Raw genomic sequence first — 24,818 nt, 5'->3', positions numbered from 1 at the left:
ACAGCAGTTCTGAGTCATAATTCTGTGGCCACCAGTTTCCTTTGCCTCCCCCCACATGTCTTTGCATCTGTGCACTTCTGTATCTCTAATTTACTCTGTAGTTAGTGTCTACTATTTATTTGTATTAACATTAAGTCTATTAACATATTAGCATATCGTCTGTTTATTGTTTTTCTATTTTTCCTTCTAGTACATGTAAACTAATGTACCTTATCTTAATGTTTCATACACCAGTGAAATTATCAGATTGTGTTTTCTAATACTGTATCCCTGTATATGTATAATGTATAAAACATCAACAGAGTTTATATGGGGTTAGATCATCTTCAGTGGATTGGAATCAAATAAAGTGCAGTAATTAAATGAAGAATGCAATAATCCTGTTCTCTCCCAAACGAGGCCAGAATCAATAATTGGACCTAAAAATATCTTATTACACACCTCAGCACTGAAAGCAAAACAAAGGCTGGGGTTTGAGTCTTGGCATGGCAGTGCTAATGGCCTGGTCTATTTATAGTTTGTTGTTTTTTTTCTTGGTGACTTTCTTGGTGTAACAGTGGAACATTCCTGTCTTCATGACTAATGATAATATGATGAGCTTATATTTGTTGCATAGTAAAAGCATTGTGATTATTTTACCAGAAGTGATTATGCAACTAAAGCCATTGTAATGAGTAACATCTAGTTGTACACAATCTGAGAAGGCACATTCATTTTGTTTGAGTCATGTTTTCCATAACGTTAATACTGACATTGTCTTTGACTGACATGGTTTTTTAGCCTTAACTATTATTTCACATAAACCCGGAATTGCCATCAGTAAAAACTTGAATGTTTAAAAAATTAGTGAATTTCCTCTGTTAATGCAAATAAAGAGAAGATGCATTTAGTAGGTATATAGTACTTGGCTCTCTCAACTTTAACAGCTAATATAACCAGTGTTTTATATTAAAAAAAAAAACATATGGTGAGGAATTGTACAGCAATTCTGAGTCATAATTCTGTGGCCACCAGTTTCCATTGCCACCCCCCACACATCTGTACACTTCTCTATTCTGTAGTTAGTGTGTACTATTTATTTATTGTATTGTCTATTAATTGTTTTTTATTTTTCCTACTAGTACATGTGAACTTATGTACCTAATCTTAATGTTTTATGCACCAGTGAAATAGTCAGATTGTGTTTTTCAGTACTTTAATTATTGTATATGTATAATGAATATAAAGAATTTTGATTTTTACAAAAATCCACAACACAAAAAAGTTCACAATATGTCCTAGATGTAAATACTTTCCAAATGGCATTTTATTACAGTGGAACCGGACAAAGATTTTTTTTTTTTTTACATGCTGAAGTCAAACCACTTAACATGGTGAACTAAGCCACCATAATAATAATATGATAATATAATTAATAATAATATAATAATAACCATAATTAATAACTTAATACATTATTTATTTATTTTTTTGTAGATGAATTATCAATCTTGTTGGTGCACCACAAATGTCAGCTGAGGTTTAAGCATAAACAATACATTGCATTACTGCAATAGTCTTTTCTTTAAGGCATACTAAAAATAAAATAACTTTTTACATTGGTTATATGAACTAGATAACAATACTTAATAATCTGAATATTTTTAAGGTGCATTATTTGCAAAATCACCATTTTATATGTAATTTTAAAAGGCATCATGCCAAACCATTTCATTTACATTGAAATAATAATGTCTAAATATATGATCTGGATAGTCAAACCGCCTGACATCCTTGTACCTTTGGATTGTAAGATTTATTAAAAATTAATTAAGGTAAACACTGTACCAGTCATACGTATGTTCAGACACACATGGTCATAGAGGCTTTTCTTGCTTGTTAGTTTTATTGTATTGTCTGCATTTTAGAACAGTTGTAAAGAACAAATGTATTTTTGTTGCCACCTTTTGTTTTCATAACAGCTTTAAAAACTGACTTGCAGCGTGGCAGCTCAGCAATTCCATTCTAAGTGAAACTGCACCATCTAGTGGATATAAATCCCCCTTCACAACAGTATCCACTAGGACTTATGTAAAATGACAGTGCTAATTAAACCTGAAGTTTTCATATGATGTGTAAACAGTGAGGACTTAAGTTAAATGTGTATCTGATCAAATATGTGCTTTGTGTGTGTTTCTATTTTAGTTCTGGTTATGCTGCCATGGATCCTTCCGTCACTTGCTGCACCCACTGGTGACATTCAGTGTGCTGTCACACTTCTGCCGGGCGGCCTTATTCGCTACAACCTGCCTTCTTTATTTAAAAAGGCAATGGATGACACCAGCTGTGAGGCCCAGTGGAGCAATATGGTAAATGTTTTATTGATTTGCTTTTTTGTATCCTGGCTAAACTGACAATAATGCAAGAACATTAAAGTTGATTAAACAGCTTATTTAGTTATACACCTATATGTTAAAACCTAGCGAGAACTCTCACAGTTATTAGAGCTAATTATGATTATTGAATATGATTATTATTAACTTATTGTATATGGCAAATACAATTAGAATTCGATGCCTGCATTACACGTCAAAATAGCTGGGACAGAGGCAAATCTCATTCAACACAATGTTTTAAACCATGTATAATGTCTATACCTTTTTAGTATTATGCATATAATATTGTAGAATATACAGTACAGCAACATGTGTCTTGGAAATCTAGGTTCAGTCCTTGCATTTCTGTCTCCTTGCATCTGTGTTTTCCTCCCCAAAATCATGCAGACATATGGTTGGCCTAGGTTCAGCATAAGCTATTGATGTATTTCAACCCATTTGTACCCCACGTATATTAGTCATATCACTAATATCCAAAATACAGTATATGTAAAACTGCAGACAGCTTTATACATAAACAATACACCAGTCCTAGCTCAGTTATATTTTATATCTGTGAGAGGATATTAGAGGATTCTGGAGAACCCAGAGAAAACGCACACCAAACATCCTAATAAAAAAAAAAAAACTGTGAATAAAGGTGAGGTTTGTACCCAGGTGACCAGGACCATGGGGCTATGCGGTACACTCACTATGCCATTGTGCTGGCCAGACTAAAATATAATGCTTACACCTGCACATATACCTGGTAAAGGTTTCTTTCTTGGCTCTCGTGGAGACAGGACGCTCTTTTCCCTCCTCCCTTATCTACCCAGCTTGGCTTCTCCTGTATCGTCTCTGTCTCGTAACTCTGCTTTACAGAGATTTTTCTCAGCACTGCTCTTCAAAGAACAAATTATGGAATTGGTTAAATGGTCTCTGAATGCTATTGACACCATCTTCTCATCGAGAAGTTCGGGTTCGGGGGAACCCACATGCCCCAATGGAACGCAGATGGCAGGTTACGCGATGGACTCGTGGGGGAAGTGGGGAGTCGTGTGCTTGGCTTCTCTTAAGTTGGAGGACATCGAGGATGTTTATATATTTGGAACTTTGATCGTGGGGTTCGCGCTGATTGGATTAGGCGGTACCCTGCTGTATCGGGAAATTAAAAGAGTTGGGTCAGTTGTCAAAGGTCCCCAGAAACTGCCCAACCTGATTGAGATGGTGGGTAGAGCCGTGGGAACTCAAACTATGAATTTGAATCAGAGGATGGAATCCATCTCGAATAATATAGCGGCTCTGCGAAAGGAGATGAACCAGAGATGCATTAATTCTGACAGTCTGTGTTAAATTTTGCCTCAGACAAAATAAGAAGTCATTTCTGCTTCTGGCTCCCCTGTTATCAGCAACGGCCTTGTGGATAAGTAAACACCTCCGGAAGATCTGCTGCTACATTCCTACCCCCCTCACTGACTGTTTTCATTCTGGCCAGCAAGAGCTGAAAACAGCCTTTTTATCGCGGACTTGCACAGACTTTTCCTTCTTGCTGCAGAATGGGAATTGACAGGACTCTTTCCCAACCCCCCTCCAACTGTCTCCACTCTCTGCTTCTTAGCTTAATTCCACCAATACAGTAGTTGGTTACTTTCCGAACCCCATCCCATCCCTAACCCGTGGCTAGTTGTGTGATGTTTTTACATGTGCTTGTGTGCTATATGGGGCTGTTTTTTCATGTTACCAAAATGTGCTCCTAAAGGGAGAACAATCTGGTTGCTGTTTTTTTTATCCCCTTCTTTCCCAATGTGTTTATTCTTTTCTTGCTTCTTCGAAAGATGGCGCCGGTGAGGTGGCTGCCGTCAGACTGCTCCGAACTACTGTGGCGGGGCAGTCTCAATAGCATTTCACTGCTAGTTGTACTGTGTGTATGACCATGTATGTGACAAATAAACTACTTTGACTTTGATAAAGTCCCGGAGATCACGTATCGCAGCTTCCCTGAAAAAAGTCCCCTTCTGACCTCTCCTTCCTCAAACATGATCAATAGTGTTTGTGTGGACGCCCGGCCAAGTCAGCGGTTCTGCTGAGATTTGAAGTCACGATTTCCAACATTCTACAATGGTGTGCTAGTTAGAATGTTGCACAACTTTTTCGCCATCTCAAACCAAAATCAAAGGCAACTGACATTGCTTAGCATTTTTATCACCACCACAAAGCATGGTAGGGTTTTAACGCTATAATGCTTATATCTTCTTTTTGACATTGTGATTAACCGCATTTAACTCTGCCTTGATTCATTTTTATAATTTTATTCTATCACTTAAAATTTCAACCCCGGCAGGACTTGAACCTGCAATCCTCTGATTTAATGTCAGATGCCTTTTCCATTGGGCCACGAGGTCCAATGGATATCATTTAATTCCATTCACACATACTTTGATCGAGAAGTGCATATGTGATGTGGAAAAATCTAGAAGTAACTTATTATCAGTAAAAATCATCTGTGCAAAGTAAAAAAAAGTTGAGAAACCTCAGCACAACCGCTGTTTCTTAGCATGACAACATGCTGGTCCTTGCATGGCACCATACACTATTTGTTTACTTGCACCAAGCAGCAATTAATAATAGCCATTCATGTTTGCTTTATTCCTATATTTGCTATTTTGTACAGTTATTGTCTTTATTTCTTTCCCCTGTTTCTGTTTTCCCTCTAGAGCAAGACAGTTCTGGTCAATTATTACAATGAGAAGATCACTATTGTCAAACCAGTCACCTCTGCCACGTCTGATTCAGTCACACTAAGTGAATGTCATGACCTGCGCGTCGACCTCACCTGCCCTCAGTCTGACGTAGGTTAATTAGAACAGCATTAAGCCTTGTCCACACAAAAAAAAACATCAAATATTTCAAAACATCTTCAAAAACATTGGAAAAACAAAACCAGCCCAATATATACCAGGTATATCATACTTGATATAATATACCTGGAGAAAAACATGTGAACCATGTGAACATGACAACCTATCAGACTGCTATTTTGTGAATAAGAGACAATAATAATAATAATATAAAATGCTAAAAAATTGGAAAATCTAAAATTTCATGTGTCTCTGCAAAACTCTCAGTCCAAGATCAGCTGTGAGCAAATACAATGAATTCAGAGGCAAAGCAAGAGCAAGTTTGGTTGTGTCACAAATGGAGCACAATACTTTCTATTGTGTATCTTAAAATAAGGGACTACACAAGGGAAGCACTATTGCCCCACAGCAAGAGGTTGTTCTCCCTATGTTCAAGTCCAAATACAAGCAGTCAGACCAAGTGAAGCCAAAATTCAGTTTTCAGTGACCTTAAATACTGTTTTTATTAAGGAGAAATAGAAAAAGTCGTTCAGGTGGCGCAGTGGTAAAACACGCTAGCACACCAGAGCTGACATTTCAAATTTGTTGGTTCTAAACTCAGCCCTGCCATCCGGCTGGCTATATAAACAACGATTGGCTTGTTGTTCATGCAGGGTGAGAAGCCAGATAGGGACCTCATAACTGATGCAATTATGACCTTTGTTGGCTGGTAAAGGGATAATTTGGACAGGGTGTGACTCTCCGTACACAACGCTGATCTGCATATGAACTCACCTTGAGCCGGTGAAAAGATGCAGTCGGCTACTGCACAAGTGTCGGAGGGGGCGTGTGACAGTCCAGCTCACCTCAATCAAAAGTGGGGATCAGCATCAGTAGAAGCATCAGGAAGCTTAATGCAACCGGGTGATTGGATACGACTAGATTGGGAGGAAAATTGTGAAAATTGCAAACAAAAAATCCATTTTTAAAAATGACTCGTGTTTGTGTGGACAGTGGCCTCAGTTAGCAAAGACAACAGAAATGTTTTTATAAAAAGTGCTGCTTTTTTATGATTATGATTGATTTTGTGATTTATTCATTTTGTGTTGCAGTTCATCAGGACACTTCAGTGCTCATGTAAGTAGTTTGATTTCTTTTATATGGACTTTTATATGGACAAAAAAGAGTTAAAAATGTTAAGCTCTCAATTCATGATTCACAAATGTACTGAAATGTGCTGTTAATGCATGTAAAATAACATGCACTAATTAATTAAAGGTCCCCAGCAACTCAAATGCTTTTAATTTATTACTTTTTAAACACTTTATCCTCATCTGGGTTGCATGGAATCACCGGGCACAATGCAGTAACACAATCCAGACAGGATGTAGATACATTGCGGGGCCTCGGCCATCCACCCTACCCCTTCAGACATAGCCAGTCACGACTGTATGTACACGTATGACCAACAAATAGAACATATTAACATATTATGAATGTACTATAACAATGAAAGTATATAAAATGTAGTGGTAACAGTGACACTTCAGAGCTTGTGCTAAGAATATAAAATAATGTCTACCAAATAACTGTACTGATGCTAGTGTCACTTTACCAGAGTCATTTGCTGGGTGATTCATTTGGATCATTCGGCACACACAAGCAGTGCTGATTCACTTACGCACCTTTTTGGTTAACCAACCCGTCAACCTTGGTTAACCAACAACCATGCAACAGTCAATCAGATCACATTTTCCAATGTTTGTAAACCTTGAAAGGAATTAAAATTCTTTGGGCTTTAACCCTTTCATGCATGAATTATTACAACATGAATCAAGATTTTTCTTTCAGGCTTTAAAATGTAATTAATTAAGAGTTATTCATGTGTCCACTCGGATGCTATCAATTTTAACATCTACTGGACCGGCTATGAAAAAACATGAACAGTCTACTGCCCTGTGCAAATGCACAAGACAATTTAAGCAGATGTACTTGGTCCGAGTCCGAAATCTCAATTAACCTGGATCTTATGAGTCCTCTGATTGGCTGCTGCTAAGTACACAAGGCGAGTGAGCAGACTCACTGGAAACACCGTGGACTCAGATAATTTGGCTGAACCGATTTCACTCAAGTCCGTTAATCTAAGTCTAATCTAATATTTCAATAAAAAAGCGGTTAAACACACTGGTGTTTGTTATGTGGCTGATTTTATGCACATGCTATTATTATTATTATCATCGTAGGAATCGTGTTCTGTTTGTTTATTTCGTACACCAGCGCATAAACACCGATTTTCTTTAGAATTACAGCCGGTTTTGTCCAAACGAAGCGCGTTTGTGTTGTTTGGTCGTTGGTTTTTACATTCCAGCTCATCATCGCCTGCTTTCCGGAATTAAAGCCGTTTTCTGTACGTGACTACCAGCAGAAGCGCCGGTGAATTCAACTTAAACAGCAACTTCAACTCATCTTGTAAAGCTAAGTACATTTCTCTATTATTATAATGGCCCCAGCAGGAGCCTTATTTCCCTGTTCTGAGTGCAACATGTTCAGTTATTCTTTCTCCGTCGTTAGTGATAACTTTACATGTGATAAGTGTAGATTAGTTGTTAGTCTGACGGAGAAGATCTCAGTGTTAGAAGGGCGCATTCGGGCGTTAGAACAGACTACTAGTGATGGCTTACATTCAGCTGTAGCAGTCCCGAATGCCAGCAGTTCAGGTACAGAACCCCAGACTCCGGCATTAGAGCCCTCACAGCGGGGCGACTGGGTGACGTCTCGGCGACATAGTCGTAGGGCAAAGCACCGACCATCTCAGTTGCACGTGTCCAACAGGTTTTCCCCACTCAGTGAGCCACCCGCTGAGCAGCCTGTTAATGTAAGTGCTCTGGTTATAGGAGATTCTCAGCTCCGACACGTGCGTATTGCGACCCCCATAGAGACACCAGCAACCATAGTCACCTGTATTCCGGGGGCCAGGGCGCCTGACATCAGAGCAAATCTGAAAGTGCTGGCTAATGCTAAACGTAGATTTTCGAAGATTGTTATCCACGTCGGCACTAATGATGTTCGTTTACGGCAGTCTGAGGTTACTAAGAGTAATGTTAAAGAGGTGTGTGAGTTAGCTAGGTCGATGTCTGAGGCAGTAGTGTGCTCTGGCCCCTTACCGATTCGACCCAGTGGCGAAACCTACAGCAGGTTGTTGTCGCTGAACCGCTGGATGTCTAAATGGTGCTCAGAAAACTGCATTGATTTTGTAGATAATTGGTCCACTTTTGAGGGAAGGCCTGGTCTTTTGAAGCGGGATGGTGTCCACCCCACGTGGGAGGGTGCTGCTCGCATTTCTTGCAGCATAGGTGACAGGCTGTACCACCGCGTTAGTGTAGCGGCAGATAGTGTTAAATGACTATCCAGAGCCAAGACCAGGCAGCAGACTAACAGGCCTAACCAACTGTCTGCGAGTCGCCACCGGACGTCACCCGGAATCCTTAGGTCACAAACCATTGAGACTGTGTCTGTTTACCGTGGCAGGTGTAAGCCAAAACTAAATCAAAAAGTATGTCATAATAACTTAAATTAAAATTAATCTAAATGAGCATCATGAAAACACTAGTAAAGCTAAACTAAAGTTAGGACTTCTAAACATCAGGTCACTTGCATGCAAAACAGTAATTGTAAATGAAATAATTACAGACAATTGTCTTAGTGCACTTTGTTTAACCGAGACCTGGGCTAGACCTGATGAGTATCTAGGTTTAAATGAAGCATCTCCTCCGGGTTACAGTTATGAACATAAGCCACGTCTTAGCGGTCGTGGTGGAGGAATAGCCACAATTTATGATAAAGACATAGGTCTCACTGTAAAATCATCTCCCATAACAAACTCGTTTGAAGTTCTTATCTCCGACATAGCCAATAAATGTTCATCTGATAAAACTAGTATGTTTAAGCTGGTTACTGTTTATCGACCCCCTGGTCCTTACTCAGAATTTCTTAACGAATTTGCCGATTTTCTTTCTAAATTAGTCTTATCAACTAAAAAAGCTTTAATTGTTGGTGACTTTAATATTCATTATGAGGATAAGTGTAATCCACTCAAAATTGCGTTTGATTCTATTTTAGAATCTTTAGGCATTACCCAAAATGTAACAGGACCCACTCACCACTGTAAACATACCTTAGATTTAATACTTACTTATGGTATGAACATAGACAACCTGGTAATCATACCACAGAATGACGTAATCTCTGACCACTGCCTACTAATTTATGAAGTGTCCCTGTCCAATAATATACAGCAACCACATCGTTTTAAATGTAAGCGCACTATTACTTCTGCAACTGCAGCAGCGTTCATAAACTGCCTACCAGAATTACCAAATATATCAGCATCAGAACCTAAAGAACTAGATCAGGCAACTCAAAACCTAGAGACCGTACTGCGCACAACCTTAGATAACGTAGCCCCACTCAAAACTAAACTGATTAGGGAGAAAAAAACTTGCTCCATGGTACAATGACCACACATGCGCACTTAAACAAGCAGCATGGAAATTAGAACGCAAGTGGCGTCACACTACACTGGAAGTGTTTAGGATTGCTTGGAAAGATGCTCTAACTGAGTATAAACATGCCCTTATAAAAGCTAAATCTTTATATTATTCGTCCTTAATAGAGAAAAATAAAAACAATCCTAGATTCCTTTTCGAGACAGTGTCCAAATTAACTAAAAACATCAATGAAACTAAATCCAATATACCACCCGACTGTACCAGCGATGATTTTTTACAATTCTTTAATGACAAGATAGAAAAAATACGACTTCAGAGTCAGAATGTGTCACCTGCCAATATTAAATATGGACTCACTTTAAGCAGCATTGGTGATAATAGTGATGATAATAGTAACAAGGTAATCCAACTAAATTCCTTTAATCCAATCTCCCAAAATGAACTAACTGTGTTGATTAAATCATCAAAGTCATCATCGTGTATACTCGATCCTGTTCCAACTCGTTTACTTAAAGATTTACTCCCAGCTATTGTAGAGCCCCTGCTTACATTAATCAATGCATCCCTTAGCCTTGGGTATGTACCTAAATTGTTTAAAAGTGCTGTTATTAAACCCCTGGTTAAAAAACCTAATCTTGATCCACATGTTCTAGCTAATTATAGGCCAATTTCAAACCTTCCTTTTGTCTCTAAGATATTAGAAAAAGTCGTTTCCAAACAGTTATGTTCTTATTTGAATGAAAATTTTATTCATGAAAAATTGCAATCAGGATTCAGACTCAATCATAGTACCGAAACCGCATTAATTAGAGTAGTTAACGAGTTGTTAATGTCTTCTGATAATGGATGTGTCTCTTTTCTTGTTCTATTAGATCTTAGTGCAGCGTTTGATACGGTTGATCATAACATTTTACTGGAGAGGCTAGAAAATACAGTAGGTGTTAAAGGACTTGCACTCTCTTGGTTTAAATCATATTTGACTGACCGCTCTCAATTTGTTTATGTAAATAATAAATGCTCGGAAACAACAAAAGTAAAGTGTGGTGTTCCACAGGGGTCGGTACTGGGACCGCTATTATTTACACTCTATATGCTTCCACTAGGAGAAATTATTCATAAACATGGCATAAACTTTCACTGCTATGCAGATGACACACAGCTGTATATATCAGCCAAACCAAATGATACCGACACAATCAGTAAGATAGAAGATTGTGTAAACGACATCAAAAACTGGATGTCGGGTAATTTTCTTTTACTTAATTCAGATAAAACTGAGGTTTTACTTGTTGGCTCTAAAGCTGCTAGAGACAAGTTGTCTAACCTGGTGCTAAACCTAAACACTTTCTCTGTTACTCCCAGCTCAGATGTAAAAAACTTAGGTGTCACAATAGATTCAGATCTCTCCTTTGATACACACGTTAATAATATTACTAGAGTTGCTTTCTATCATTTGCGTAATATTTCTAAAATAAGAAATACACTATCTGTTAATGATGCCGAAAAACTGATCCATGCGTTTATAACTTCTTGGTTAGATTATTGTAATGCTCTTCTAACTGGATGCTCTGGTAGATCCATAAACAAACTCCAGTTAGTTCAAAATGCAGCAGCTCGAGTGCTAACTAGAACTAGAAAATTTGATCATATTAGTCCTGTTCTATCATCTCTACACTGGCTGCCAGTTAAATTCCGCATTGATTACAAAATACTTTTACTAACCTATAAAGCGCTACATGGTCTGGCTCCACAGTATCTGAGTGAACTTATTAATCACTACAACCCAGCACGTCCACTTCGTTCACAAGATGCAGGGTTACTTATAGTTCCTAAAATTAAAAAGACCACAGCTAGTGGAAGAGCATTTTCTTACAAAGCTCCACAACTCTGGAATAATCTTCCTGCCTCTGTTCGGGATTCGGACACAGTCTCAATGTTTAAGTCTAGACTGAAAACATATTTATTTTCTCAGGCTTTTGATTAGTATAGACAAAGGTGCAGAGCTTGGGGGTTCTTGGTCATAGAAACTTGTGGTGATCAGGGATGTTGGGTTGCTGTCGTTCTGCCTCTCTTGTCCGATCACTCCGGTTTGGGTAGGGAGGTGGGCGCTGATGTCCTGTGAAAGCCTTCATGACCTTGTTACCTGCTCGCTCTCCCTTTTAGTTATGCTGTAATAATTACGGCTGCCGGAGTCCAAAACTCTCTGTAAAACTGTTTTACTCAACTAGCATTGTACATTATTAACTACATTCTTTGATGTTTTACTCCAAGGGCATTCTGATGAAAACCTGTTTACCCGCCAAGGTTAAGGATTAAAGTCGAGACTGCCGTGACAACGATGCTGCTCCTGCCGGATGTGACGGGTCTGGAGTAACTGCACCAAGAACGACAAGAACTAACTACAGACTTTATTGAAGACTAGAGCGGATAACAACTCTATTATTATTTATTTGTTTATTTATCTATTTATTACCAGTTATGACTTTTAGATCATTTAATTCTGTGTTTGTATGATTTGTGTAAATCGTGTATTTATTTAGTGTCCTCCAGGCCACCCAAGAAGGATGGGCCCTGCTGAGTCTGGTTCCTCTCAAGGTTTCTTCCTGTAATTTTCATGGAGTTTTTCCTTGCCACAGTCGCCCTCGGCTTGCTCAACAGGGGTTTTTGTATCTGTTGGTCCTGGATTTTGTAAAGTTGCTTTGAGACAATGTCTATTGTAAAAAGCGCTATATAAATAAAGTTGACTTGACTTGACTAGTGGTATAGATTAGTAATGCAGCATATGTTCTTGCAAGCAAAACATCAACAAAATGTAGTTACTTTAGGACTGTACCACTTCAAGAGTATCATAGCCCTTCCCCATGGTAATTTATTGACTGTTTGTTTTTTGTGCCACTGTGGCTGCCTGACTGGGTCAAGTTACCATGGCAGTTTGTTGTTGACCATCCTCCTTGAACTCTTGATTCATTAATATACCCATCTGATTGGTAGGTGAGTCCACCCACCTCCTTGTCCCTATCCCCCATGATCAAGATACCACTTAGAAGAAAGGATCACATTACCGACTGACTCAGATTAACCCGAGTCCATAAAATGAACCGAATTTACCAGCACTAGTTCAGGCCCAAATCTCAGTACATCTCATATTGGTACAAATCGTACAAAGAACACCTTGTGATTCTCTTCTGTATATAATCACAGAGACACAAAATTAAAAATATTAATTTAATACTATTTACAATAGTGTGGTTTACAAAAAAAATCTAATTTGAGGTGTATTTTCACCAACATATGGATTTACAGTAAAATACATTTGGTTGAAAAATCCCCAGAATACATGATGACCATTTTAGTGAACATGTGGTCCATTGTAATTTACTGTTGTAAAAAACAAATATTTGAACAACACAGTGATTGTATTGCTTATTAGATGTTGCTTTTTGTGCGCAAATTTTATTTACCAGCAAAGATGCCTTTTAATAGAAGAATTTTACCGAAATACCCGAAGCAGATGACATTCCGTACCATATGATTTGCTGCACTATTGGCCACATGATGGCGCCATACTGGGTTGTTTGGCAGCGTCCCATTAAAAGGCTGCCATGTCAATAAGACGTTTGCCCACCAGTGGGCGCTGGTGAAGCACGCAATAAACAATGCTATGCATGGAGTCTGGGAAATGTAGTCATAACGTAACAACAGTGCGGTAGCTCTAAAACTACATCATACAGTAATGTTGCTTTTAAAACTATACATTTATTTAGTGAATAAACAGCTAATCACATCATTTTAGTCTTTGATTGTGCCTCTTTAACTGCACTAAAATCTGTAAATTCTAATCCTAATTTGCCTGAGTGTTTAAAAGAATAAAACATGGTTCATGCTGCACATAAATTTATTCTAACTTTTTATATGCATGTTATTTGCCCAATGTTTTGATGTTTAAACAAATGCAACTGCACATATCAGTACATTTGTAAACACTTAATCTCCAAACACAAAATCTCCAAATCTAACCCTGTCCACCCCATTTTATTTATTCAGCTTTTATTTTCTGATCTTTCCTTGTGATTACTTACATTTAGATACATTTAAAGTGAAATCATTGCAGGATTTAAAAAGCCATCTGTCAGACTATAGCTTGTGTTTAACTTGCTCTGTCCTGCTCTTACTGCAAGGTAAATCTTCACTTAAAGTGTAAAGTGTGTAAATCTGAAGAAATATGAGCTTAGATTTATTTGAAGTCTATTTACATTTTTTTAATGTACTCCAAGTGTACTTGGAATGCTGTGCTTTATATGGAATACTATCACTTTAAGTGTATGTAAACAGGTGGCACAGTGGCTCGGTGGGTAGCACTGTTGCCTCACAGCAAAATGGTCCTGGGTTCCATCCCCAGGCGGGGCGGTCCGGGTCCTTTTTCTGCAGAGTTTGCATGTTCTCACCGTGTCTGCGTGGGTTTACTCCAGGGGCTCAGGTTTCCTCCCACAGTCTAAAAACATGCAGTCAGGTTAATTGGAGACACTAAATTGCCTTAGAGGTGAATGGGTGAACGTGTGAGTGTATGTGAAACATAGAGTTAAATACACATGCTGTAGTATACTTAATACGTAATACTTAAATATAATAGTACAAAAATAGTTGTTCCATTTTACACTCTTTAGTGTATTGATCATTAGTGTGACAATAATACACTGTAGCGTATTAAAGATTAGTATACTTAAGTATACTTTTTTTCACAAGTTGTGGCACACCCATAACAGAAACATGGCACACCCATAACAGAAACATGGCACACCCATAACAGAAACATGGCATAATAATAGAAAAAAATATATAGTATTCATAAATAAATAAATATTTTTTATTGTTCTTCATATTTTTTATGTGATATCACTGTCTTAAAGTCAGTACTTATGCCAATGTAGTTGTTCATTTCATTCTCATTTTACCATTACTTTATCCTGGTCAGGTTCATGTTGGGCCTGATTGCATGGTGACAGTGCAGCTGCTGGTCTTTACTTTGGGTTGGGATGGGTTGAGAAAGTGGCAGACAATAAAGAAGTGAATTGAGGAAGCAGAAGTCATTTCAGGAAAGAAAGCAAAGCCACAACAGACTTCAAACAGGAAACATGTACTGGTACATGTACAGTGTTCATGCACATTAGTTTTTATTTCATTTACTTTTACTTTCTGTAAAATGTCTTTTAACTTTGTGCTTATTAATATGAACAAAACAGTATGTATTTAGAAGCATAAACAAATACACTATACACAATGAGTGAATAGTTTAGTGTGCAAAAGTATTTAGGACACTACACAACCAGTTTTTGGACTAATGACTACTTAAAATCTTAAACAACTCCAAATCAGAAAAAGTTGGGACAGTATGGAAAACGCAAATAAAAAAAATGCAGTGTTCCTTACATTTAGTTTGACTTTTATTTAATGGCAGACAGTTTGAACCCAAGATATTTCATGTTTTATCTGCTTAACTTAATTTCATTTATTAATAAACATCCATACCTGCATTTCAGGCCTGCAACACATTCCAAAAAAAGTTGGGACAGTAAAGCATTTACCACTCTGTAGTGTTGCCATTCCTTTTCACCACACTTAAAAGACGTTTTGACACCGAGGAGACCAAGTGATTTAGTGTTTCAGGGTTTATTTTGTCCCATTCTTCCTGCAAACATGTCTTAAGATGTGCAACAGTATGGGGTCATCGTTGTCGCATTTTTTATTTCAAAATTCTCCACACATTCTCTATTGAGGACAGGTTAGGACTGCAGGTGGGCCAGTCCAGTACCCGTACCCTCTTCTTCCACAACCATGCCTTTGTAATGTGTGCAGCATGTGGTTTTGCATTGTCTTGTTAAAAAATGCATGGACGTCCCTGGAAAAGATGACGTCTTGAAGGCAGCACATGTTGCTCTAAGATCTCAATGTACTTTTCTGCATTAATGCTGCCATGTTTATTGATTGCAATTTATTCATTAGTCTTTCCAAAAATCCTGCTGTGCTTTTGTCCTAAATACTTCTACACACTAAATTACTCATTCAGTGTGAGTGAGTAACTTCTTTATCCTATTCACGGTTGCGGTGGGTTCGATTCACTGGGAAAAAGATAGGAAACACCCTGGACAGGTCGCCAGTCCATCAATGGTTAAACACACACACACCTAGGGCAATTTCAGCAGCTCCAATTAACCTGACTGCATAAATTTGGACTGGGAGGAAACCCACACGGACACTGGGAGGTCATGCAAACTCCACACAGAAAGGACCCAGACCACTCCATCTGGGAATCAACCCCAGGACCTTCTTGCTGTGAGGTGACAGTGCTAACCACCACAAGACCCTAAATAAATACTATTTTGTTCAGAAGCACAACGTTAAAAGACATTGTGTTTAAACTGAAAATAGACATATGCACTGAAAGCAAATGAAATAAAAAAATAAAAGTGAAACACGTGTTTTCATTCAGACCAAAAATCAGTATCTGGAACCACACCAAGGCTCCCATTAGTCATAAGAGATTTCTGTACATTCTTATATTTGTTTTGTGTTAATAATCAGCTCAAACTTACGGACATATGAATACTTAACATTGTGCATTTGTCATTGCAGGTACAACTGCCTCCCATTCTACACCTAAAGGTACAGTAATATTTGACTCATAAGCACCCCTCTTCTACAACATTTTGTTTTTCTGTTTTATTACACCTGGGGCCAAATTCCCACAACCCTGCAGTGGTAGTAGTCCTTAGTAGTCCTTTACATGAGGGGTTTTCAAACTTTTTTTTAAGCGACCTATATTTGGTACATGATTTTTCACTCAACCCAGGCAACACAAACAATACATCTTACTCTCTTTGATAGAATGCCTTTATTTGTCATTTAAACATATGCAGGTGTACAGTACAACAAAATTCTGTTTTTGCACATCCCAGCTTGTATGGTGCCCCTGGAGCAGAGAGGGTTACGGGCCTTGCTTAAGGGCCCAACAGTGGCAGCATGGCAGAGCTGGGATTCAAACTCTCAACCCTTACATTGATAACCCAAAGCTATAACCACTATGCTTCACTGTCTTTGCTCTGTACCATCTGATGGGCGACACGGTGGCTAAGTGGGTAGCACTGTCACCTCACAGCAAGAAAGTCCTGGGTTTGATCCCCAGGTGGGCCGGTCCGGGTCCTTTCTTACTCCGGGAGCTCCGGTTTCCTTCCACAGTCCAAAAACGTGCAAGTAAGGTGAATTGGAGACACTAAAAATTGTCCATGACTGTTGTACCTAACCTTGTAAACTGATGAACCTTGTATAATGAGTAACTACCTTTTCTGTCATGAATGTAACCGATCCTAATAAACAAAAATAAACAAAGTACCATCTTGTTCCACTGTGGTTTAAAAGATGCTTCAAGAGGGTGTCCATGTACAGATTTATTTTATTATTACTCATTGCGACACATTTTTGGCTCGCTGCCTACTATTTGAAAAATCCTGCTTTACATGTTTTTTTTTGGGGGGTGGGCAGCACGGTGGCTCAGTGGGTAGCACTGTCGCCTAACAGCAAGAAGGTCCTGGGTTCGATCCCCAGGTGGGGCGGTCCGGGTCCTCTCTGTGTGTAGTTTGCATGTTCTCCCCGTGTCTGCGTGGGTTTACTCCGGGTGCTCCGGTTTCCTCCCACAGTCCAAAGACGTGCAAGTGAGGTGAATTGGAGACACTAAAAATTGTCCAGGACTGTGTTGTATATAACCTTGTAAACCGATGAACCTTGTATAATGAGTAACTACCGATCCTGTCATGAATGTAACTGATCCTAATAAACAAAGTACCATCTGGTTCCACTGTGGTTTACAAGATGCCTCAAGAGGACGTCCATGTACAGATTTATTTTATTATTATTATTTATCATTGCGACACATCGTAGGCTCGCTGCCTACTATTTGAAAAATCCTGCTTTACATGTTTTGGAGGAGGCACTGGCCAGTGAAAGGGGCAACTCAAAAAGAGGGAAAAATAACACTAAATGATAAACAATGTTTATTGGGCTAAATCAGCTTTATTAAATAACAAGATACTCAAATACTACATATTATTTAAGACACTCTTTGTAAAGCAGTGCATAAAAATACACATACAACCAAACTATCTCCAAATGCACATATTGATAAAAATCACATGCACCATGCACATGCACTTTCTGCAGTTGTGCACTAAAATGTGCAAAAGGTTTGTTTCCTGTATATGCTCCGTGCATTTCGTTAGTGTCATATACAATCTGCAAGTTGTGCAGGTTTTGCACAGAAAGGCAAATTCCCCTTCAAATGCAGGAAAAACGCGCGTTTTCCTACCTTGTGTGACACGTAGTGTCTGCTTACAGTACTCCAGTCAGCAAGCCCGAAAAATCCAGAAAAATCCAGACGAATTTATTGAACTGCAATGCAGGAAACATTCCCGTCTATATATAATAACTCTGAATGTACTTCGACTGCGGGGTTGTACTATGCTCTGTTCAAAACACCCAACAGATCAGGATCAGCCAATAGGGCGGGTTGATTACGTAATGTGTTTACAAGTAGCGCTTCGAATCAGAACATTTGCATTGTTACCAGCACATTTTAACACGATGGTGTTTAGTTTTGAGCAAAACAACACGAGACGGGCGGGGGAGGGGGGGAACGGATAACTTTTCATGTGGTCACTCACTCATTTACTTATACAGGCAGTGAGTGCCGTGTAGAATTACATCACGGAGACCCACATAATATTTTTTTAATAAAAAAAAATTATTTTAATTTTCTTTTAACAATATGATCCAGACTGACCAACACTATTAAGCCAAATCAGCATTGAAAATTGAGTTTACTTTTAATAGCCATTTACAGTGCTGCAGCTTCTTAAAAGGGAATATTTTCTTTGAAGTAGAACTGTTATTTAACTGCTATTAAATAGTTTTCCAACAAAATCCGCCCAATTTGGCGGGTAACCTCCCAATCTGGCAACACCTTTACTCGTAGCGCGCCACAACTAAGTAGCAGCAGCAGTAGCAGTAGTAGTAGTAGTAGTGTATATACAGTGTATCACAAAAGTGAGTACACCCCTCACATTTCTGCAAATATTTTATTATATCTTTTCATGGGACAACACTATAGAAATAAAACTTGGATATAACTTAGAGTAGTCAGTGTATAACTTGTATAGCAGTGTAGATTTACTGTCTTCTGAAAATAACTCAACACACAGCCATTAATGTCTAAATGGCTGGCAACATAAGTGAGTACACCCCACAGTGAACATGTCCAAATTGTGCCCAAAGTGTCAATATTTTGTGTGACCACCATTATTATCCAGCACTGCCTTAACCCTCCTGGGCATGGAATTCACCAGAGCTGCACAGGTTGCTACTGGAATCCTCTTCCACTCCTCCATGATGACATCACGGAGCTGGTGGATGTTAGACACCTTGAACTCCTCCACCTTCCACTTGAGGATGCGCCACAGGTGCTCAATTGGGTTTAGTCCATCACCTTTACCTTCAGCTTCCTCAGCAAGGCAGTTGTCATCTTGGAGGTTGTGTTTGGGGTCATTATCCTGTTGGAAAACTGCCATGAGGCCCAGTTTTCGAAGGGAGAGGATTATGCTCTGTTTCAGAATGTCACAGTACATGTTGGAATTCATGTTTCCCTCAATGAACTGCAGCTCCCCAGTGCCAGCAACACTCATGCAGCCCAAGACCATGATGCTACCACCACCATGCTTGACTGTAGGCAAGATACAGTTGTCTTGGTACTTCTCACCAGGGCGCCGCCACACATGCTGGACACCATCTGAGCCAAACAAGTTTATCTTGGTCTCGTCAGACCACAGGGCATTCCAGTAATCCATGTTCTTGGACTGCTTGTCTTCAGCAAACTGTTTGCGGGCTTTCTTGTGCGTCAGCTTCCTTCTGGGATGACGACCATGCAGACCGAGTTGATGCAGTGTGCGGCGTATGGTCTGAGCACTGACAGGCTGACCTCCCACGTCTTCAACCTCTGCAGCAATGCTGGCAGCACTCATGTGTCTATTTTTTAAAGCCAACCTCTGGATATGACGCCGAACATGTGGACTCAACTTCTTTGGTCGACCCTGGCGAAGCCTGTTCCGAGTGGAACCTGTCCTGGAAAACCGCTGTATGACCTTTGCCACCATGCTGTAGCTCAGTTTCAGGGTGTTAGCAATCTTCTTATAGCCCAGGCCATCTTTGTGGAGAGCAACAATTCTATTTCTCACATCCTCAGAGAGTTCTTTGCCATGAGGTGCCATGTTGAATATCCAGTGGCCAGTATGAGAGAATTGTACCCAAAACACCAAATTTAACAGCCCTGCTCCCCATTTACACCTGGGACCTTGACACATGACACCAGGGAGGGACAACGACACATTTGGGCACAATTTGGACATGTTCACTGTGGGGTGTACTCACTTATGTTGCCAGCTATTTAGACATTAATGGCTGTGTGTTGAGTTATTTTCAGAAGACAGTAAATCTACACTGCTATACAAGCTGTACACTGACTACTCTAAGTTATATCCAAGTTTCATGTCTATAGTGTTGTCCCATGAAAAGATATAATGAAATATTTGCAGAAATGTGAGGGGTGTACTCACTTTTGTGATACACTGTAGATAGATAGATAGATAGATAGATAGATAGATAGATAGATAGATAGATAGACAGACAGACAGACAGACAGACAGACAGACAGACAGACAGACAGACAGACAGATAAAGATATTTAGTAAGTGTTAAGATATTTTTTCATATACTCAGTAGGAGCTACAGTGGGGGAAATAAGAATTTGATCCCCTGCTGATTTTGTAAGTTTACCCCCTTACAAAGACTTGAACAGTCTATAATTTTTATGGAAGGTTTATTTTAACAGAGAGAGACAGAATAGCAACAAAAAATCCAGAAAAAAAACATTAAATAAAAGTTATAAATTAATTTGTATTTAATTAAGTGAAATAAGTATTTGATCCCCTACCAACCAGCAAGAATTCTGACCCCCACAGACCGGTTATGTGCACAAAAGGCACACAAATTAGTCCTGTCCCTGTATAAAAGACTCCTGTCACAGAATCAGTTTCTTCCGTTCAAATCTCTCGACCACCATGGGCAAGACCAAAGAGCTATCAAAGGACGTCAGGGACAAGATTGTAGACCTGCACAAGGCTGGAATGGGCTACAAGACCATCAGCAAGAAGCTTGGTGAGAAAGAGACCACTGTTGGTGCGATAATTTGAAAATGGAAGAAATACAAGATCACAATCACCCTCGCTCTGGAGCTTCATGCAAGATCTCACCTCGTGGGGTAAGAATGATTCTGAGAAAGGTGAGGTCAGTCCAGAATTACACGGGAGGAGCTTGTCAATGATCTCAAGGGAGCTTTGAGCACAGTCACCAAGAAAACCATTAGTAACACACTCCGCCGTAATGGATTGAGATCCTGCAGTGCCCGCAAAGTCCCTTTGCTCAAGAAGGCTCATGTACAGGCCCGTCTGAAGTTTGCCAATGAACACCTGAATGATTCAGAGAAAGCTTGGGAGAATGTGATATGGTCAGATGAGACCAAAATTGAGCTCTTTGGCATCAACTCCACTCGCCGTGTTTGGAGGCAAAGAAATGCCCAGTGGGGATGGTGTTCTTGGGGTCATATCCAGCATTTCTCTGCTCCCAGCTCCCTTGAGATCATTGACAAGCTCCTCCCGTGTAATTCTGGGCTGACCTCACCTTTCTCAGAATCATTCTTACCCTACGAGGTGAGATCTTGCATGGAGCTCCAGAGTGAGGGTGATTGACTGTGATCTTGTATTTCTTCCATTTTCAAATTATCGCACCAACAGTGGTCTCTTTCTCACCAAGCTTCTTGCTGATGGTCTTCTAGCCCATTCCAGCCTTGTGCAGGTCTACAATCTTGTCCCTGATGTCCTTTGATAGCTCTTTGGTCTTGCCCATGGTGGTCGAGAGACTAATTTGTGTGCCTTTTGTGCACATAACCGGTCTGTGGGGTCAGAATTCTTGCTGGTTGGTAGGGGATCAAATACTTATTTCCCTTAATTAAATACAAATTAATTTATAACTTTTATTTAATGTTTTTTTTCTGGAATTTTTGTTGCTATTCTGTCTCTCTCTGTTAAAATAAACCTTCCATAAAAATTATAGACTGTTCAAGTCTTTGTAAGGGGGTAAACTTACAAAATCAGCAGGGGATCAAATACTTATTTCCCCCACTGTATGTGACCTCGATCATGAAGTTTATTAATAAACTGTAGTTGTGAAGCACTGAATCTCAACTATGTCTTTACACTTGTCTTCATGCAATACAAGTGCACTTTAAACATTCTGCACTACTTGGATATAACATCCCTTTTTGATAATCTTTCTTAGAAATACAGCAGAAACTAATACAGATAACAGTACTGACATGCAGTGATCATTTATTATCTGTAGCAGCAGCTCAGAAAAAGGTCATAGGTTTGTTGGTTATATTGCTGCTACAGAGTTTCTGGTTACGCTGCATTTGGTTCTGGAGTCACACCCCCCTTCCCCCAAGACACAGCCAGTCATGTCTGTACAGTTGCCAAGCTGCCTGATTGCACTGCTGAGATTTGAACCGAGCACCACCTACATGTTAAAGATTTCCCGAAAAAAGTAAATAACATGCATATTACCAATTGCATACTGTGACAAGTGACATTACTCTACAGTACCTCATTTATTTGAACACATCTGAATTGTGCCAAAAATAAAACTTCCTTTACTGTTTTTATTAATCCAAAGTCTAAAATGTTTAGCATTAATTTCTGCTCACAGCAGGGGAAACAATGTATTTCTTTTCCATCTTTAGGTGCCAGTAATAGGCTAGTAATAATAGGATCAAAACAAAAACAACACCACGAACTGTGAATTTGTTTTAGCAGGGCTCACTTTTAGCCATTTGTTTAGCTTAGCTACAAACAGTGGGCGCAAGGCTGGTTGATTGGGATACATGACATTATGACAGTTAGAAAAAAACTAGAAGTAAACAATGAATATCAGACGTGAATGTATTCCTGATCTGAAGCTGTATATTTTATAGCAGTATATTTTAAACCAGCAGAATTTGTCATACACTATATTGCCAAAAGTATTCGCTTGTCTGCTTTCAAACGCATATGAACTTGAGTGACATCCCATTCTTAATCCATAGGGTTTAATATGATGTCGGCCCACCATTTGCAGCTATAACAGCTTTAACTCTTCTGGGAAGGCTTTACACAAGGTTTAGGAGTGTGTTTATGGGAATTTTTGACCATTCTTTCAGAAGCGCATTTGTGAGGTCAGACACTGATGTTGAACGAGAAGGCCTGGCTCACAGTCTCCACTCTAATTCATCCCAAAGGTGTTCTATCAGGTTGAGGTCAGGACTGGAACTAAGGGGTCGAGCCCAACTCCTAAAAACAACCCCACACCATAATCCCTCCTCCACCAAACTTCACACTCACAGTCAGACAAGTACCGTTCTTCTGGCAACCGAGCCCTTTCACTGAGCTCCTGAGAGCGACCCATTTTTTCACAAATGTTTGTAGAAGCAGTCTGCATGCCTAGGTGCTTGGTTTTATACACCTGTGGCAATGGAAGTGATTGGAACTCCTGAATTCAATTATTTGGATGGGTGAGTGAATACTTTTGGCAATATAGTGTATGTTTAGAGAACCCTCAATCCAATCACTTTGTCACAAAGACAGAGGTGTTTTTGAAATCTCAAGAATGTTACAATGTGTTGTTTTTGTAGGTCAAAATTTACAGCTAAATGAAAGAATGTTGCAACATTTATAGAACTTTGTTGTTCTTGAAAGGTTCTAAGATTCTATCTAATATTCGATTTTATTTTCTCCTTTAGGATTTTTTTCAGCAGCCTCCACATATACAGTTCACATCAGTAAGTATAAAAGCATTATGCTTTTTATTTACTTTCTTTTGCAGGATGTACATAGTGACATGAAGCAACATGAGTGTATTTAACTTGTGCCCCCCCCTCCCTTTTTAGTGTGGTTGGTGACACTTGTGACCATTTACCTCATTCTTTAAGGTATGTTCAAAATAAACTGACATAAATACACACAAGCATGTTTTAAGAGAGAACTTAAATTGGTGAGAGACTAACATTAGATATCAGCAGTAACTTCAGTATTGTAAAGCCTGAGAGAATGATTACCATTTAACGTTATGCGCTGTCCAGATCAAATGAGCTCTGACAATCTGGAATTTTTACATAATGAGGCGACTGACCAAAGTTCCAACAAGACCAATAGTAGTTGCAGTTGAATCAGTCACAGAAACTTTAACATGTCTTAATATTTTATGGGAAATAATCTCCAAATGTATGCCAGTAATTTTCATGCATGCACAAAGTCTTACCAAATCAAAGCTCATTGGCAGGGTCAGACAGGCATATAACACATTCTCACATAATTAAATACCAAAGAGAGCAATTTACTACGTTAGCCCACCACCGCTGAGATCTGGTTAGTGTCATTAGTGCTACCGGCTGGCCGTGTATGTACAATGACATGATTGGCTGTCTGGGGGTGGGGGATAGGGAGCCCTGTGATAGATTGTTGTCCTGTCCAAGGTGTTCCTGCCTGCACCCAGTGTTTTCCTGTGAAATCAGACCTGCTGCATCTCTGACCAGGACAAAGCAGTTAATGAAAATTTTATGAAAAGTGAAATTTAGTGCAAACTTTTATGAACCAGTCTGAGCTAAATCTGTACATTATATACATTATTTACATTATTTATATTTATCTATTAACTAATTTAAAGTAAAAAAGTACAATTATTAAACTAAGATAATTTGAGTAAAAATGAGTGAATTCTAAGATGAACTGTAACCTAATTTATTTGATTATTTTACCAGCTTGTGGAACAAGACCTAGAAGAAACCTGAGGAACAATGACATGAACTATAACATCACCAACATGTTCATGTTTGTCATATATATGATATATAAACAATATTTATATGTATATATACACTATATTTACATTTATCTATAATATATATATATAATATCTATCTGTATATGTCT

At 39.0% G+C, this 24,818-nt stretch overlaps 1 long non-coding RNA gene across 3 annotated transcripts in view; it reads right to left on the bottom strand.

Annotated features, from left to right (window-relative positions):
• Positions 1-18,235, bottom strand: part of LOC134310977 (uncharacterized) — a 169,392-nt gene extending 151,157 nt beyond the window's left edge. Inside the window, exon 1 of one of the 3 annotated variants that reach the window (XR_010011358.1) lies at positions 18,056-18,235. This is a non-coding gene — a long non-coding RNA (uncharacterized LOC134310977). The remainder of the gene's footprint in view (positions 1-18,055) is intronic. The other 2 variants (XR_010011357.1, XR_010011356.1) reach the window with 2 other exon arrangements.
• Between the last annotated feature and the right edge of the window lie 6,583 nt (positions 18,236-24,818).

This window comes from Trichomycterus rosablanca, chromosome 3 (assembly GCF_030014385.1).
Source record: "Trichomycterus rosablanca isolate fTriRos1 chromosome 3, fTriRos1.hap1, whole genome shotgun sequence".
Lineage (NCBI taxonomy): Eukaryota > Metazoa > Chordata > Actinopteri > Siluriformes > Trichomycteridae > Trichomycterus > Trichomycterus rosablanca.
The sequence above is the reverse complement of the archived record's forward strand: the minus strand, read 5'-3'. Positions and strand labels throughout refer to the sequence as shown.